At 48.7% G+C, this 18,038-nt stretch overlaps 1 long non-coding RNA gene across 1 annotated transcript; it reads right to left on the reverse strand.

Moving 5' to 3' along the window:
• Nucleotides 1–13,248: 13,248 nt before the first annotated feature.
• LOC138846799 (uncharacterized) lies at nt 13,249–16,324 on the reverse strand. The gene is made up of 2 exons (XR_011384331.1): nt 15,070–16,324; nt 13,249–13,965 (listed from the first exon to the last, which is right to left on the reverse strand). It is a non-coding gene; the product is annotated as an uncharacterized lncRNA (long non-coding RNA).
• Between the last annotated feature and the right edge of the window lie 1,714 nt (nt 16,325–18,038).

Genomic DNA, 18,038 nt, shown 5'->3' on the forward strand with positions numbered 1-18,038 from the left:
TCCTTAGCAAGCCTCCTGGAGGACTGGATCTCCCACCGCCTTGAAACAACAGCGCTGCGGCTCTGCGACACATGTGTTCACCGACCTGTTGCGTGGCCGTGCAGAAATGCAAGCAAGCAGCAAGCTTCCAGGGCCAATGACACTTTGTGCGCGGGACCCAGGGTAAACGGAGGCTCCTGGAGCCCCAGAGACGTCGCTCTGGCAGACAAGAGCAAGATGCAGGCATCCTCTAAGCGATGTCCTCGCGCGCGCGTCTCCCAGTGCGGGCGACCCCCGCAGCTCCCAGCTTCGCGGCTCTCTGCTCTTCCATCCAGGGAAAGACCCCCGCGTGTCGGCAGCCATCCTTCTCATAAGGAAACAACTAGGGAGCCTGGGGCCCTCTGCAACCATTTGGACGGCGGCAGAATGAGCGTCATCTTCCTTCCCGCCTTCGGCCTCCTGCATCCTTCAAACTTTCTGGCCACTTAAAGAACCCAGTGGCAAGCGACTTTTTCTGTTGGGCAAACACAATAAAAAGAAAAAAAGAGGTTACCCAGTTAAAGAATACAGATCCCTTGTTTTACATCAAAGAGCTTGCTAGATTTTCTATTTATCACTTCTGTTGCATTTCTAAGGTCACTGCAATTCAAGGCCTTCCCATTTATCTGGCAATTTGAGAGCTGCTTCCCACATGTGGTTCTTCTGATAACCCAAGCCGCATACCCTTTGAAGCACCAGTACTTGTTAAAATGTAATCTTTTTTTTTTTTTTTTTTGATAGAAAAATTTCCAAAATGTCACACATGTTTCCCGGCCTTTTAAAAGCAGACTTTCCGGAAACATGATGTAGCCTTTCTGGGGGTCAGGGCTCCATGGCATTCTACTGAAACGAGGGGAGAAGGCTGGGGAGAAGCCTCTGAAATCAGGCAGGTTGCATTCACACAGAACTTTGAAGCTGCCGTGCTGGCCCTGAGATCTTGGGTGGCTACACATCTCCGGCCATTGCCAAGTTTCTGTATATGAAGATGACATAGAGGCTCCCACCTGAGAGATGTGTGAGAGTGAAGGGACCTGCTCCAAATTAAGCAGGTTCAGCCTGATGCACGGAAGATGGGAGGCATTAAAAGAAAAAGTGTAGTAAAATATAATTGTAATAAAATTAAGAAGCAAATAGAAAGTGTAATAAAACTACAACCAACTGGGCAAGCGCTGCATGGCTGTGGCGATACCTTCAAAGGCTTCTTAGTGGCCATGGTCAATTCTACCTGCCCTAAATGGAACCAGATCACAATTGTATTTCCCACAGCTTTCCTAACTTTGCCCTTTCCAGTCCAGCAAATCCCCCACATCACTGGGGTATCTCTAGTATTTTGCACCTAACAAGGCCTGAGACGGCAAGGTGCACCAGAATATATTTTTTTTAAGATCAAGTGAGTTCTTAAGACATGGTTCTGGATAATTTGGAAAAAAAAAAAAAGGTGTTAAACTAGTCAGGATGAGCTAGGTTTTGCTGCAGGAAAAAGCCTCAAAATTTCCAGGTGCTCAAGAGAATAAAAGTGTGTTTCTCATTTATTTCATGCAGCCACTTGGGGTTGTGGGAGGCCCACCTCAGCATGGTCGCCCAGGACCCATCTCCACGTGTGCTTCCGCAGTCTGTACGGCAGGGCGCAGTGGCTCTTACAGCTCCTGCAGGAGATTATGTGCGTCTTCATGCCAGCGCGTCAACGGCTGGCACAGCTGACACACCTGCTCGTAACTTCTGGAGGGCAGACAAACGTAATTCCATCACGGATTGCCAAAGACCTGGCTTATCTCTACAGGGCTTGGCATTGGCCTGTTTCAGCTAAGAACAACCCCAGCTTGCCTCTACTGGTGCTTTTCCTCCGACCCATGTACTGTGCCAGGTGTTTCAAGGGCACAGGTATATGTTTTCCATGAAACTCAAACACAGTAAGTTTGATTGTTCACAATCACATGGCGAGTGGGAATGTGGCTAACCTGACACTCAAAACACGTCTGTCTTACACCAAAGTCTGTGTCGCCAACAAACATTTTCTGAAACTCGGATCCATCCTCCACTGATGAGATCAATGAATAATCTTGTGATGTATAATATCATCTATTTATTTATTTATCCATCAAAAAATGGTCAACATTCTGTCTGTCCAGTGTCTTCTCCTTGACTTGCTTACCTGTGGGACTGCTTTCAATTAAACAAATATATTCGGAGCATTTAGTAGCGTTTACTATGTACTTAGTTGTGGAACATGTTCTGAAAGATGGCAGATTCTAATAAACACTGGCATTCTAGAATCTTTTAAAGAAAATATGTTGACTAAAATAAGGTAATTGGAAATAAAATATAAAGTATATTGGGCTGGTGCTGTGGCATAGTGGGCTAAGCCTCTGTATGCAGTTGCCACCATCCCATATGGGCGCTGGTTTGTCCCCCAGCTGCTCCACTTCTGATCCAGCTCTCTTCTATGGCCTGGGAAAGCAGTGGAAGATGGCCCAAGTCCTTGGGCCCCTGCACCCATGTGGGAGACCCAGAAGAAACCCCTGGCTCCTGGCTCCTGGCTTCAGCCTGACCCAGCTCCAGCCGTTGTGGCCATTTGGAGAGTGAACTAGCGGATAGAAGGCGTTTGTCTCTCCCTCTGTCTGTAACTCTACCTCTCAAATTTAAATAAATGAAGTAAAATTTTAAAAAGTAAATCTAAAATGTAAGACATTATAAAATATGCCAGGGCCAGCACTGTGGTGCAGTAGGTTAATCCTCCAGCATCCCATGTGAGCACCGGTTCTAGTCCCAGCTGCTCCTCTTCCAGTCTAGCTCTCTGCTGTGGCCTGGGAAAGCAGTAGAAGTTGGCCCAAGTCCTTGGGCCCCTGCACCTACATGGGAGACCAGGAACAAGCACTTGGCTCCTGGCTTCCAATCGGTGCAGCTCTGTCCATTGCAGCCATTTGGGGAGTGAACCAATGGATGGAAGACCTTTCTTTCTGTCTCTCACTGTCTGTAATTCTACCTGTCAAATAAATAAATAAAAATCTTTTTTAAAAAATGTGCCATGTGCTACAAATAGTTATATTTGCTATTGTCAGTGCTGGGAGATGGGAAGAAGGGACTTTGACAATGGGCAGGATTTGGACAACAAACACATGAATTCTAAAGCAGACTGCCTGACAAGAATAGAAATTAGGTTTGGGGAGGAGAAGGGGCAAAGTGGGCTGAGAGGTGGAGAACCAGGTTAAGAGTGATCTTGGATAGCAGTGGGAAGCCTGTGCCATATCCCATAGGCAGAGGATAAGAGCATGCAAGGTATATGCTATTGGCTTCTTTTCCTACTTTTTTTAGGAAATGTACACGATTTCAGATGAAGTTGAAGTTTCCTTTGCCTTGACCCCTTCCTGGTCACAATCACCTCTTCTCTCCCTAGAGAATACTTACAGCCATGATTTGGTGGGTAACGTTACAGTTCACTTTTTAAAAATTTTTCCCTATCTGTAAATTATGCATCCTACTTAGATTCTTTCATGGCTGCCTTTAGATTGATGTTCACATGTAAATTCTAGAATTAATCAGTATCATCTCCTTCTACATAATATAAGGTCCAACTGTAATCTGTTGCCTATCTTTACCCTATTTTTAAATACTCATAAATGAGTTATTTTTAACTGTACTTTTGAGGTTTATTTTACTACCACCTTAATCTACTTTAAAATCTTTGCTGCATCCTGCTTCTCTTGATGATAATTTTCCTTTTTGCAAAAGCACATCTTGTTGTAATACTTGCCAAAGTAACCTTTTGATGTCTGAAATTGACTGTATTTTATTCTCACTCTCAAAAGCTTTGCTTTCTCTTCCACTCCAGTGGTTTTAAAAGTTGATATTCTTAGCGGAACTACTGTGTTTAAAAGTGTGTTTGTTTTTCATTATGTATAATGGAACCTCATATGTTTATTTAACTTGAGGATCCAAGTCTTAGTGGAAACACTTAACTATTATCTCCCTCTGACCCTGTCTTTTTTTTCTGTTTTATAATTCTTAATAGATGGATATTTGTAGGACTTTCTCATTTGATCAATTTTAATATTTTTAACTCTTTCTCTTTTGTGTTGTATTCAGGGTGATTTCCTTAGTTCTGACTTCCACTTCATCTATTCTCTCATCTGTCAAATCTATTCTACCATCCAATGGTTCTATTGAAGATTTTATATCAACTCATTTTTTTCATTTTTCACATCTTTCCCCAAATCTGCCTGCTGTTTTTCAAATAATTTTATGTGATTTCTATTTAGTTCTTCAGGTTGATAAATGTTTTAAACATGCTTCTTTTATAGTCTTTTTTAGATCATTGTCCTTCTGTTCTTAAGATGTAAATCCTCCCTTCTGTTCTTTCTGTTGGCTCCATATCATTATGGTCTGCTTCCCTCTCTGCTCCCTCCCTCCAATCTTCTTCTTCTCCCATTCCTCCCTCTCTCTCTCCCTCCTCCCTCCTTCCTTCCTTCCTTCTTATCCTGATGAGTAACAGCCACAGAATAGTCCATGGGTCTCACGCACTCTGCAGCATCACGCACACATGCAAGCGCCACAGTCCTCCCACCACACAGTGCGGTGGAAGCGTCCCGCAGTGAAGTCTGGCTCACATTTAGGAAGAGGGCATCTCCCAGGCCCCTGGAACCTTCCGCTGTCCAGGCCTCTCTCCCATCCGCACTCTCATGTGGACGTTTTCAGTTCACCTCACACTTAGCACTGTCGCCTTGAGGGTCTTCTTTCATAGGCTGGATTCTCCTTTCTTGGTTTTGAACTTGAAGTTGTATTAGAATGAGAAACCAGGTATTTGTACTAAAATTTGTATATGTGTGGAGTTTGTTATTTATTTGTTTTTGCATAAGCTCAGATTAACGGTGTTGAACTGCTTGGTAGCTGCCAATGATCACCTGGAATTCATTTAGCTTGCATTTTGTCTCCTGTAAAAAAAGGAAATTTTGAGACAAGGACTTGAGAGGAAGTAACTAGTACAGGAGGTAAAGAAAACCCCAGTAAGGCTGTGAAGAAGTTAGGGGTTGGAAGGTGGCCAGCAAAGGGTGCTATCAATCCAGTGACTGTTCTGGGAAACTGGAACCCAAACCATTCAGGGAGGCCCTGGGAGTCCAGCTCTCCCCCCTGACTGAGGGAGCTGCTGTATTTCTGCAAACTTCTCTATGCTTTTGGTTGAGGGGTGCTCCCCTGAGATAATCTATCAGCGCTGGTAGCCCTGTCACGTGGATGACTTCATATCTTCCCGTGCAACCTCTTGTCTCAACATTTAGTGATTAATTCAACAATAAATATTTTCTCATGCAGTTTGTGAGAGTCAGGAGAGAGAGCTGGTTGGTTCTGGCTTGGGCTTCCTTGCAGGCTTACCACGGAGAGATCAGTGTGGTTTCAGCTGTCTGAGGACTTGATGGGGGTTGGAGGATTTGCTTCTAAGAAGATCTGCTCGTGCAGGTGGACAGTCAGGGCTCCTATTGGTTGGAGGCCTCAACTCTTCACCTGATCACCCTCTCCACTTGACTGCTTGAGCATCCTTAGAACAAGGCGTATGGCCCGCACCATAGTGAGCGATCCAAGAGAGAGAGAGAGAGAGAGAGGGAGGGAGGGGGGAGAGAGAGGGAGAGGGGGAGAGAGAGAGAGAGAGAGTCCAAAGGGCCCTTTATGGCCTACTCTGGCTAGTCACGCTGTCATTTCCAGCACATTCCATTTGCTAGAAGCAAGTCAAGTCATGAAGCCTGGCCCACATTGGAGAGGAGGGGAAGGGGAGTGTCGGGGAATTTGTGAACATATTTTAAAGCTATCACAGCCGGCAAATCAGGCCTTGGCAGCCAGAGACAGCCGCCCTCGGGCAAAGACACACAGGGGCATTTGAAGTCAGGCAGGCTAAAGAGGTGAGGGTGATGGGGAAGGAGACGGGCACAACAGCATCCTCTACAGTAATAAATACAGACAAAGCCAACCATGGTCAAGGTGGAGGGCAAGAGACTGGCTCATTTGTTGGGAGCCGCTCCAGTTTCACATACAAAATTGTTGCAGAAACAAACACCTCTCATTTTTATCTTCCATTTCATAAAGATGTCATGATAAATTAACCATGGGCAGTAATCCGATACTGAGACTTCAGTTCTGACCCTCACCAGGCCACATTCTAGAACTTGCGTGGTCATTTCGTCTCTCTGAGTCTCAATTTTCACCTCTGCAAGACAGGAACAAAGCGTAGCTTTGACTCTCCGGCAGATCATTCCGAACAAATTCCAGATAGTTTTAACATTAAAAGGTTATCGAGATGTAAGGTGCTGTGAAGGCGGGGAGGTAACTCCAACACTCTCAGCATGAGAAAAAAGGCATGCTTTCTCCTTGCAAGCTTAGGAGACAGAGTTGCTCACTCCTGGTGGTGCTAGTCAAACTGAAATGATGCCTGCATTTTAAGGAGATATCTTTGTTTAAAGACAAAATGGGGCTGGCGCCGCAGCTCACTAGGCTAATCCTCCGCCTTGCGGCGCCGGCACACCGGGTTCTAGTCCCGGTCGGGGCGCCGGATTCTGTCCCGGTTGCCCCTCTTCCAGGCCAGCTAGTGCAGTGGAGGATGGCCCAAGTACTTGGGCCCTGCACCCCATGGGAGACCAGGAGAAGTACCTGGCTCCTGCCATTGGATCAGTGCGGTGTGCCGGCCGCAGTGCACCGGCCGCGGCGGCCATTGGAGGGTGAACCAACGGCAAGGGAAGACCTTTCTCACTGTCCACTCTGCCTGTCAAAAAAAAAAAAAAAAAAAAAGACAAAATGGGGGGAAAATAGGAGCAGGCAGCGGGGCGGGGAGGCGGGGGTGGGGGGACTTGAGTGTGATCCTACACAAAGAGAGCCTGCACATAAATGAATGGAAGCAAAAACCCAATCGGTCCTTTACGAGCTGGTGCAGCAAAGTCAGGTGCCGAGGAGCCCCGGAGCCCATTGGCTGCGCGAGCGGACCCGGTGATTGTTCACACATGTCCATTTCCTCCCCGTGTCTGTACAAGCCAAAGCAGAGCCGGCGCTCGGGGCTCTCCGCCCGTTGAAGCCAGGCTGCCACTTGGGGAGCCGAAAGCTCCCGGTAGAAAGCAATGACACACACCTGAGCAGGTCTGATATATATTCCTTTCTGCAGAGGGCAGTGGAATACATTCCTGGGCCATTCATCATGTGGCTAAAATTAGATCCTGCTTAGAAGGAATGATATATTACTGATTACATAATAAAGATAGCTATATTTCTCACGAGAAACAGAAGGGAGAGATATATTTAGGCGTAGAGCAAATATATCCTTGATATGAAAAATGGATTCATTAAGTATTTAATCTTTATACCATTCCTGTGAAATAAATGCACACATACATCACACGTGTTTTAAAGTGACTTGATAATTAATATTGTTACACTTGAGAAAAACCCTGGCTCTCCATCGGGAAGTCACGTCCCGAGTCGGAAAAGGCGGGCAGTGGAGTGGCCGGCCTGGCCCGCACAGCCGGGGGCACCGGCCTGTCTGCCCGCAGAGGAAGAGTCGTTGATTTGCACAGTGACTTCGTGAGGCCAGGGTGGAGGCTTGGGGGGGTACCCACTGGGCTCTCCGTGCCGTAGACGCGTGGTCCCTGGCGAAGGGTCGTGGAGACGGCCGCTGGGGACAGCCTGCATCCCAGGTTGCCTCTGTGCACCCACGCCAGCTTTCACGGCCCCCTTCTGCACAGACAAACCAGTTCCCTCTGCATCTCGTTCTCCATCTCTGCTGCACTTCTAAAAACCTGCCGCCATTGTGGAGGTGTGGATGTCCAGAGACCCTGGTGAGGATACGGTGACTTAAAATAAACGTTAAGCGTGTTTGGTTGGAGTTTAAACAAACACACGGATTTGTAGCACCTCGGTGTCAAAAGGTCAGCAGCAACAAATGTGGGTGAAATGAAAGAGTAAAATAATTCTAGGAATAATAGCCTTGCGTAGTAGACTGATCTCACTCAAAATTATCCTAAGGGATTATGGGCAGGAGGAAAGTACTAACAAGTGACAAGGAGTTAAGAGCTCCTTCCTTGTCTGTTTATGCTACAGGGAAACAGCGTAGGTTTTGAAGCCACGGAGACTTCTGGGCCTCACTGTGACGTTCACCAGTGGTGTGATACTCGGGCAGGTGATTTAAGCTTTTTAAACTCTTCTTCCTCATCTGCCGTATGAACACAAAGTGACGCGGGCCGCACGGTGCTGAAGATGGATGGCGGGTACGGCGTCCCACACAGCGCCTGCTCCCGAGCAGGAGGCCGAGACCCGGGGCCCTCTTCTCTGGCCCCTGGAGTCTGCCCAGTCCCTTCCGTGAGCGGAGGGAGGTCAGGCCAGAAACGCTCTCCCTCTCTCAGTGATGAAAAAATAGTCTCTTGAGAATTCACAGGGGTGCATTCATGGAGAAAGTCCTTGGAGAAGTTACCACGGACCAGGTTCTGCTCTAATACAGAAACCAGTCCTAGTGCTGAGCGGTTAATGTCTCATTGAGGTTGCGTGTCCCGTGCGGGTCAGCCAGGGGCTGTGGTCCATTGAGTTACTAAGATCTCAAGACTCCACATCATCCCCTTTTTTAAATTTTTTAATTTTTAAAATTTATTTATTTATGTTTGGAAGGTAGAGAGAGAGACAGAGAGAGGTATCTTCCATCCACTGGTTCACTCCTCAAATAACTGCAATGGTCGGGGCTGGGCTGATCCAAAGCCAGGAGCCAGGAGCTTCCTCCAGGTCTCCCACGCGAGTGCAGGGGTCCAAGGACTTGGGCCATCTTCTACTGCTTTCCCAGTCCACAGCAGAGAGTTGGATCAGAAGAGGAGCAGCTGGGACTTGAACCGATGCACATATGGGATGCTGGCACTGCAGGCAGCGCCTTTACCTGCTACACCACAGCGCCAGCCCTTCCACACCATCCTTTGATGCTGCCGTCTCACCAGGAGGCTCACGGCTCACTGTGGGAGGGAAGCTGATCATGCGGATAGAGCAGGTGCTGCGGGAGCCTCTTAGTGATGTGTCCAAGGGCAGGGGTCCCAATCCACTCGCACCCCAGAGAAGAGGAGAATCTGGGGCTCGAGGCTCCCGTGCCACAGGCTCCACGGTGACTAGCAGGTCCCCAGTGCACCCAAGCCCAGAGAGACTCCAGGACAGCTGGCCTCAGGTCCTCCAGCCGCAGGCCCTCTGCCTCGCTTCCTGGGAGAATGCAGCTTTGCAAGGGGGCCTCGCCAAGCTTGGCAGTCATCTTCGCTGAGCCCACTCTCGGCCCTGATCCAGGCGCGGGAGCGCAACTCTGGGGTTGCGGTTACTAACCTTGCTCAGGAACGCACACGCCTTCATCAAGTTGCGTCTGAATCGCTGAACTTCCGGACGCTCCCCGGCAGCCTGCTACAGACCTGCCTTCAGTTCACTGCGCAGCAAGTTCTACCCCCTCCAAAGCCCAGGTTCCCCCAGTTCCCGCTTCTTTCCCAGAAATGCTTCATCAGTATTTCCTTTACTCGCTTCCCATCTGGGCTGATGGAGTGCGTGAACGGCTCCCTTCTTCACCTCCTCCCCCAACCCCGCTGCATTCAGGCCCCTTGCCAAATGAGTTTGCATGGCCTCTTGCCAAAGAGGTAGAGTTTATTTCACCATGAATCAAAGAAACGGCCAAACACGTCCTGGAGGGACCCGCGTTGGAGGAGAGCGACCTGTGGGGGACCCGGCAGAGGGAGCCTCCGCGGTGCTTCTGAGTGGCTCAGCCAGTTTGGAGCAGCACCCAGCTGGTGGCCTGGGATGTGGGGAGCAAGGCCTTGAGTGTATGAAGAAGAGAGAGCAGGAGCTAAACAAGAGGGGCCTAGGGTTTGGATCCAGGATCCCGGATCCAGGGGGGCGGCTGAAGAACCACCCGGAAATGAGACAGGAGCCCAGCAAGCCTGGGAGTTCTGAAGGTACCCCGTGGCACCCTCGGGCTCATTGGACACTGCGGTGACGTTGGCTAGACTAGTTCCAGAAACCACCATAGGGTGGAGGATCCTGAGCTCTCCCCCATCGGGTCTGAGCTGAGGGAGACTCTGGTGCCGCCCGCCTGGCAGCCTGGGGACAGCAGGGACTGCCGACTGCCACCCTGGTCACTCACAGTTCTCAGGAGTGGGCAGCCTGGAGCCTTGGTGGGCCAGGGGTTCTGATTGCTGGCTACACATCTGGACACACTAGTGCATGGGCCCCACCCCCAATTTGCTAGGCCCCTTTATTATTATTTTTTAAAGATTTTATTTATTTGAGGGGTAGAGTTAACAGAGAGAGGGAGAGACAGAGAAAAAGGTCTTCTTTCTGTTGGTTCACTCCCCAAATGGCTGCAACGGCTTGAGCTGCGCCAATCCAAAGCCAGGAGCCAGGAGCTTCTTTCCTGGTCTCCCATGCGGGTGCAGGGGCCCAAGGACTTGGGCCATCCTCCACTGCTTTCCCAGGCCACAGCAGAGAGCTGCACTGGAAGAGGAGCGACCAGGACTAGAACTGGCACCCAAATGGGATGCTGGCGCTGCAGGCAGAGGATTAACCCATTGTGTCTTGGCGCCCGCCCCCATGGTCCCTTTATTATTCATAAGGTGTCTGCCTGCACCCCAGCCTTCCTCCAGGCACAGGCCTCCCTGCTGGTCTTTCTTTTTCAAAGTTGTTATTTACTTTCATTTCATTTGAAAGGAAGAGATTTAGAGACAGATAGCAAGAGATCCTCTACCCACGGGTTCACTCCCCAAATTCCTGCAACAACTGGGACTGGGCCAGGCGGAAACCAGGAGTTTGAATTCTATCCAGAATTCCATCTAGGTCTCCCGTACAGGTGGCAGGGACTCAAGTACTTGAGCCATTACTTGCTGTCTCCCAGGGTGTGTAGGAATGATGGATCAGAAGTGGAGCCAGGACTCAAACCCAGGTACCCCAATGGGGGATGCAGATGATTTAAATGCTCTGCCAAACACCTGCCCCGCACACTGTTATCTTGCTTTAAACACGCACACACACACACACAGGTTTCCTTTAAAAAAGAGATTTATTTATTCAAAAGGCAAAGTTAAGAGAGAGAGAGAGAGAGCAGTCTTCCATCTGCTGGTTCACTTCCCAAATGGCCACATCGACTAGGACTGGGCCAGGCCAAAGCCAGGAGCCAGGAGCTTCCTCCAGGTCTCCCACGTGGGTGCAGGGGCCCAAGGACTTGGACCATCTTCTGCTGCTTTCCCAGGCCATTAACAGGTAGCTGGAACTCAAACCAGCATCCTATGACATGCCAGCACTGCAGGCAACAGCTTAACCTGCTCCCCCACAATGCTGGCCCCCCACACTTATCTTTCTAAACCATAGTTTAGTTAAGCATCCTACCTGTAATTTTTAAAGTACAAAATGAGGATGATAGTTTTTTTGAGAATAATTTTTTTAAACGGAATTTATTAACACATTAGATTCTCAGGGTCACAGCAGATGCATGATAATTACTACAACATACTTCTTAGCAATTCTCATGTACAAAGAGCAATTCTCTTAGTACAAAGAGAATAGATTCAATGTAGTTCATAGATGCAATTCTAGGAATATAATGACATTTCTTTTTTCCTTTCCCCTTCCTCCCTCTTTCCCTCCCTCCTTCCCCCCTTCCCTCCTTCCTTCCTTCCTTTCTCTCTTTCTTCTTAATTTCTGAGATAATATCTTTTTAATTTACATTATATTCAAAGGCACCATGTTCCACTAAATAAAGAGTTCACAAGTAAAAAGCACAATGACCTTAGTAACCGGTTATGTCCCCTGCTGTTTAGCTCCCTTGTAGGAGTGGGGCGCAGCTGGCCCAGGGGCTGTGTCATGACCACGGAGTCACTGGGCCTGGCCCTGCCAGGCAGCCCACGCAGGACTGGAGAGTCAGGGAATCTACAGCAGGTTGACTTTTAGGCAGACAATTCTGTATGACCCCATGGCCCTTGGCAGGAAAAGGGTTCCCCACCTCTGCAAGGTGACAGACACAGGCCATTGCTCCTAGCCATATTTTGCATGCCCTCCGTCATTCACAATGGGATTCTTTAAGAAAGGCAGAGCATTATAAACCTTGGGATAACTTTACACTAAAAACATTCCTTAAATGATACACTTTAGTGTCTATCACAGCAACTTAGAAATACTCGTTTATCGGTGTTATTTTTAAACCTCGTCTCATCGAATCCGGGAGCTCCAGGGTTCTTACACAGAATATTACAAGCTGTGGAAAATAACAAGAGAAGGCTGGCATACATCACGACAGGGGTGCTCTTGTAGCTGGGGTTAGGGGAAGCCTCCCAGAGAAGGTGCACATTGGTTTCAGCCTGCATGAAGAGGAGGAGCCCACTGTGTGGACGTCTGGAGGAGGTTGAGGAGGCGAGGGCCGGGCCCTGGCACTGCAGGCAAGGCGTCCCTTTGGACACCCACATCCCGCACCGGAGTGCCTGGGTTTCCGTCCCACCTCCTCTGTCAATCCCAGCTTCCTTCTGGTGCACACCGCGGCAGGCAGGGGCTGGTGGCTCACGGACTTGAGCCCTTGCACCCGTGGGAGATTGGGATGGAATTCCTGGGTCCTGGATTTGGGCAGGTAGTGTGAGCATCTGGGGACCAAACCCACAGATGGAAAATCTCTGTCTTTCTTTGACTTTCAAATAAATTAATTTCTTAAAAAAAAGTTTTCCAGGAGAGGGAGCCATCAGTGTGAACTCCTGTGGAAGATTCATGCTGGATGCCTTTCGTGGTTACCTTGTGGGGTGGTCACACCAACCAATGCATTCTCCCAAATGATGGCCCCAACCTCCCAAAGAGAGGAGAAGGACACAACACACGCGCACGTGTGCGCACACACACACACACACACACACACAAGGACGAGTGGAAAGTGACCCAGCACACACACACATGCATACACAGGACAAGAGGAGAGTGACCCAACACATACGTGTGTGCGCTCACACACACACACACACACACACACACACACGGACGAGCGGAAAGTGACCCAACATACACACACATGCACACACAGGACAAGAGGAGAGTAACCCAACACACACACGCACGCATACATACATACACACACACACACATGCACACACACACAAGGACAAGCGGAGAGTGACCCAACACACACACACATGCACATACAGGACAAGAGGAGAGTGACCCAACACACACACGTGCACACACACACATACACACACAAATAAGGACCAGGCACTAAGAATATTTTGCAAGCCCCAGGAACACACACAGCTGGTATTACAGACAGTATTCTGGGGACTATATTATGCTCTCTTGCATAACATTTATAAAGAACAGAAATGCTGCTTGATTTTCCCTATGAGTGATACAAAATAATCTTTTATTAATATTATTCTAAATGTGTTACTATTGTACATGATCTCAGAAGACCAAGTGGAGAACACATTATATTAATCAAAGGAATAAATTAATATGAAAGAAAAGACAATTATATACCCAAGTAAAAATTTCTTTCCATTCTGTTATACTGTGAATCATTTTGTAATTGTAAATATTGCACATCAATGTTAAACAAATTTAAAAATACAATTTCCTCTGGGTTTTTTAAAGTAAGAATCTCAGTAGGCAAAGAATAATCATTTCCTATGTAAGAGCTCTGTCAGGCTCATGTTTCCTAGCCTCCCAAGTTATCTCAAGGAGGCCGCAGTCTCCCTGGACAGAGGGCACGGGTGGCTGTCGGCTTGTGCACTTGTCCACATGGAGATGCACAAGCCAGTCAAGGGGAGAATAAGACTGTGGCATGGCAGCGAAGACTTGGCGTGGACAACAACCCACTGGAAGCATCACTCAACCTTGAGAGCAGTCATGAATTCAGGAGCTGGAGATCAGTCTGTCCCGGGGAGGTTTTTTAGCATTGAGCAGAGCAGATTGGACTTCCAAGTCTTTTTTTCTGTTCTCTTCCTTGTTTGTTTTGAAAAGCAGAGCAACAGAGGGAGGAAGAGAGAGAGAGAGAGAGAGAGATTGATTTTCTGTTCACTGGTTCACTCCCCAGATGGCCACAATGGCGGGGGCTGGGCCAGGCTGAAGCTATGAGCCAGAAGCTCCATCTGTCCCATGTGGGTGGTAGGGGCCCAGGCACTTGGGCCATCTTCCACTGCCTCCCAGGCATGTTAGCAGGGAAATGGATCAGAAGAGGAGCAGCTGCGACTGGAACTTGTGCTCCATATGGGAGGCCATCAGGTGGTGGCTTTACTTGCTCCACCACAACACCCCAGCTTCCACTTCTTTACTGAGGAGTGAACCAGTGGATGGAAGATCTCTCTGTGTCTCTGTCTCTGTAACTCCGACTTCCAAATAAATAATTAAAAATCTTTTTTTTTTCTGGGGGCCAGCTCTGTGGCTTAGTGGGTAAAGCCACCACCTGCGGGGCCAGCATCCCATATGGGTGCCAGTTCAAGTCCCAGCCGCTCCACTTCCAATCCACTTCTCTGTTATGGCCTGGGAAAGCAGTAGAAGATGTCCCAAGTCCTTGGGCCCCTGCACCCACTTGGGAGAACTGGAAGAAGCTCCTGGCTCCTGGCTTTGGATCAGCTCAACTATGGCTATTGCGGCCATTTGGGGAGTGAACCAGCAGATGGAAGACCTCTCTCTCTCTCTCTCTCTCTCTCTCTCTCTTTCTCTCCCATCTCCCTTCCTTTTCCCCACCCTCCCCCTCTCTCCCTCTCTCTGTAACTCTGCCTCTCAAATAAATAAATCTTTAAAAAAAGAATATTTTCTGGTGAGAATTCTTCCTGAAATAAATTGTCACCTGGAAACCCATAAAGGGTAACACTAAGGCACAGAATAATAGTTATTCATTTTTAAGAACGGTAGAGATTAATGTTATTCACGATAGAAAAAATATTCTGCTTTGGGCACATTTCATATCCCGCTAACAGGGAGATCAACATATTTCCCCCTCTCCATTCTAAACAAAGTGGATTATCAGGCTAATTAGATAGAGTACGATTTATTCTAGGTAAGAGCTCAGAATGTAAATTACGAGAGATGAAAAGGCACCCTTACCCAGGAGTCATCCACCAGGAGCTCACGTGCTGGTGAGGGTCCATCTACTTGGGTCCTTGCGTCGTCTGTCCCGAGATACACTGTGTTCTGCAGCCCTGGACCCTCCGTGGAGCGCCTGATTGAAATGTCTACAGCCTCACATCCCACGGAGCACAGCAGCCTCTCGCAGACAGCCGCAGTCCTTGAAGTCTCAGAGTCTTTTAACCAAAGGCTGTGGGTGTCTTCCCCTGACACCACCCAAGATCTAGCATATCAGCCTGACAAACCTGGCGCCCCGGCGGGCCAGAAAGAGACATAAGGCTGCCACTTTTAGCTTCTGCAGCTGAATATGAAATTATCTCATAAACACAAATGTTTAAGCGTCTAGCACGCATGCACACACACTGGAGAACAGAAATAAATGGATTCTGCAGAACACATGGCCTGCTTAGTTCATTGGGGAAAACGCACAGAACCCAAAGGGAAGAGTTGCACTCAAGCCCCAGGTCGGTTACTGGGCAGCTCAGTGACCTTGGGCCTGGTCATTTCATTTCTCAAATCGGGCCTCCTCATGGATAAAATGGGATCGATGATGCTGACTGTTGGCTCGTCACAGCTCCGCGGGGAAAATTGAAACAAAGTCCCGTGCGAAAGGGCAAGAGGCACTGTTGGGGGAGCCGGATTGTTCTTTCTGGTTTCTAGGACTTGTTAGACACCAGATCCTGAGGCCCCCTCCGCGAGCTGACACGTGACAAATGAGAGCTCATCACTGTGCCCTTGCGCACTGCCTCTGGCTGCGCTCATCCTCAGCTGATAGGTGGGCCCGAGGGCATTCCTCTAACCACGGCGGGCATTTCCCACTCTCTTCCCATCCTGGCTCTTTCCGCCTGCCCACATGGACAGCCAGGTGTCACTCAACATTCCCAAAGCAAGAAGAGCGAAATACAGGAAGCCCATAGACACCTCTGTTCCAGGTTTGCCCACTTTTGTCAACATTCCTTACACACCCAGATGGTAACCGCCTCAATTCCTGAAATCTCTGGTTTTTTTGTTTGTTTCATTTTTTTTAAAGATTTATTTCTGGGGCCTGCCCTGTGATGGAGCAGGTAAAGCCACCGCCTGCAGTGCCGGCATCCCATGTGGGTGCCATTTTCTAGACCTGGCTGCTCCACTCCTAATCCAGCTCTCTGCTGTGGCCTGGGAAGGCAGTAGAAGATGGCCCAAGTCCTTGGGCCCCTGCACCCATGTGGAAGACCTGGAAGAAGCTCCTGGTTCCTGACTCTGGATCAGCCCAGCTCCAACCATTGTGGACATCTGGGGAGTGAACCAGTGGATGGAAATCTCTTTCTCTGTCTCTCCCTCTCTTTGTAACTCTACCTCTCAAGTAAATAAATCATTTTAAAAAAGATTTATCTATTTATTTGAAAGTCAGAGTTACACAGAGAGAGAAACAGAGAGAGAGGACTTCTATCCACTGATTCACTCCCCAACTGGCTGCAACTGCCGGAGCTGCACAGATCCAAAACCTGGAGGCAGGAGCTTCTTCCAGGTCTCCCACGTGGGTGCAGGGGCCCAAGCACTTGGGCCATTTTCCACTGCTTTCCCAGGCCACAGCAGAGAGCTGGATTGGAAGTGGAGCAGCCGGGACTCGAACCAGAGCCCATATGGGATGCTCGTGCTGCAGGCGGATGTTTAACCTACTACACCACAGAACTGGCCCCCTGAAATCTCTGTTTAACAACAGCATTTTATTACTTGTTAAGCACTTTCTGTAGTTGTTCATGAGATAAGCTCTTCTCTTTTTTCTTTCATTCTTTTTTTTTTTTTTGTTTGTTTGTTTGTTTTTTGACAGGCAGAGTGGACAGTGAGAGAGAGAGACAGAGAGAAAGGTCTTCCTTTGCCGTTGGTTCACCCTCCAATGGCCGCCGCGGCTGGCGCGCTGCGGCCGGCGCACCGCGCTGATCCGATGGCAGGAGCCAGGAGCCAGGTGCTTCTCCTGGTCTCCCATGCAGGTGCAGGGCCCAAGCACCTGGGCCATCCTCCACTGCACTCCCTGGCCACAGCAGAGAGCTGGCCTGGAAGAGGGGCAACCGGAACAGAATCCGGCACCCCGACCGGGACTAGAACCCCGTGTGCTGGCGCCGCAAGGCGGAGGATTAGCCTATTGAGCCGCGGCGCCAGCTATAAATGCAGTCTTATCATCAGTATCTGACTCCTCTAGACACCTAACAAATAATTAACATATCACTGATTGAATTAAAGGAACCCTACAGTGAATCATTTTGGAATCAATGAGAAAATCCTCATTCATTTGTATTTTAATTTGAAGAGCAGATTTCCTAATGCAGTGCATATCAATGTATCCTAGAGAGAAGTTGTAGCTGATCCCTTATTCCTGCCTGGAAGCCCTACAGGAGGAAGGCACTAGATTCCTTCATAACTGATGGCCACCCCCTCCCTACTGCAATAGGTAGTAGCTGGTAGGTACTTAATAAATAGCTCCTGTTGGAAATGATGAACCCCAGCAACATCAAGATTGACGCAGAAAGACTTCTAGATGCTACTGTAACAGACTTTCTCAAAGAGAGAGTGTAGCCAAAACTAACAGTAAGCATAGAGCCATCTTTTAGGAAAAGCTTGGTAATGTGGTTGCCAGGCCACATGTTGGAGTCATGGAGACCTGGGATCCAGTCCCATCCCTGTCACTTACTGGCATTGTAACCGCAGAGCTGTGGGACCGAAGTCTCAGTTCCCCAGTCTTCAAATCTGAAGCAGTGATATAATTTCCCATCTTTGTTGTGTGGATTAAATAAAGTACCCCAAGTCAAGAGCTTAGCTTGGGGAGGGCTTTGTGGCGTTAACAGGTAAAGCCACCTCCTGCGACCCCAGCACCCCATATAGGCGCCAGTTTAAGTCCTGGCTGCTCCATTTCTGATCCTGTTCCCCGGTAATGGGCTCACAAAACAGTAGATGTCCCAAGCATTTGGGAG

Source organism: Oryctolagus cuniculus, chromosome 18 (genome assembly GCF_964237555.1).
Source record: "Oryctolagus cuniculus chromosome 18, mOryCun1.1, whole genome shotgun sequence".
In the NCBI taxonomy this organism is placed as follows: domain Eukaryota; kingdom Metazoa; phylum Chordata; class Mammalia; order Lagomorpha; family Leporidae; genus Oryctolagus; species Oryctolagus cuniculus.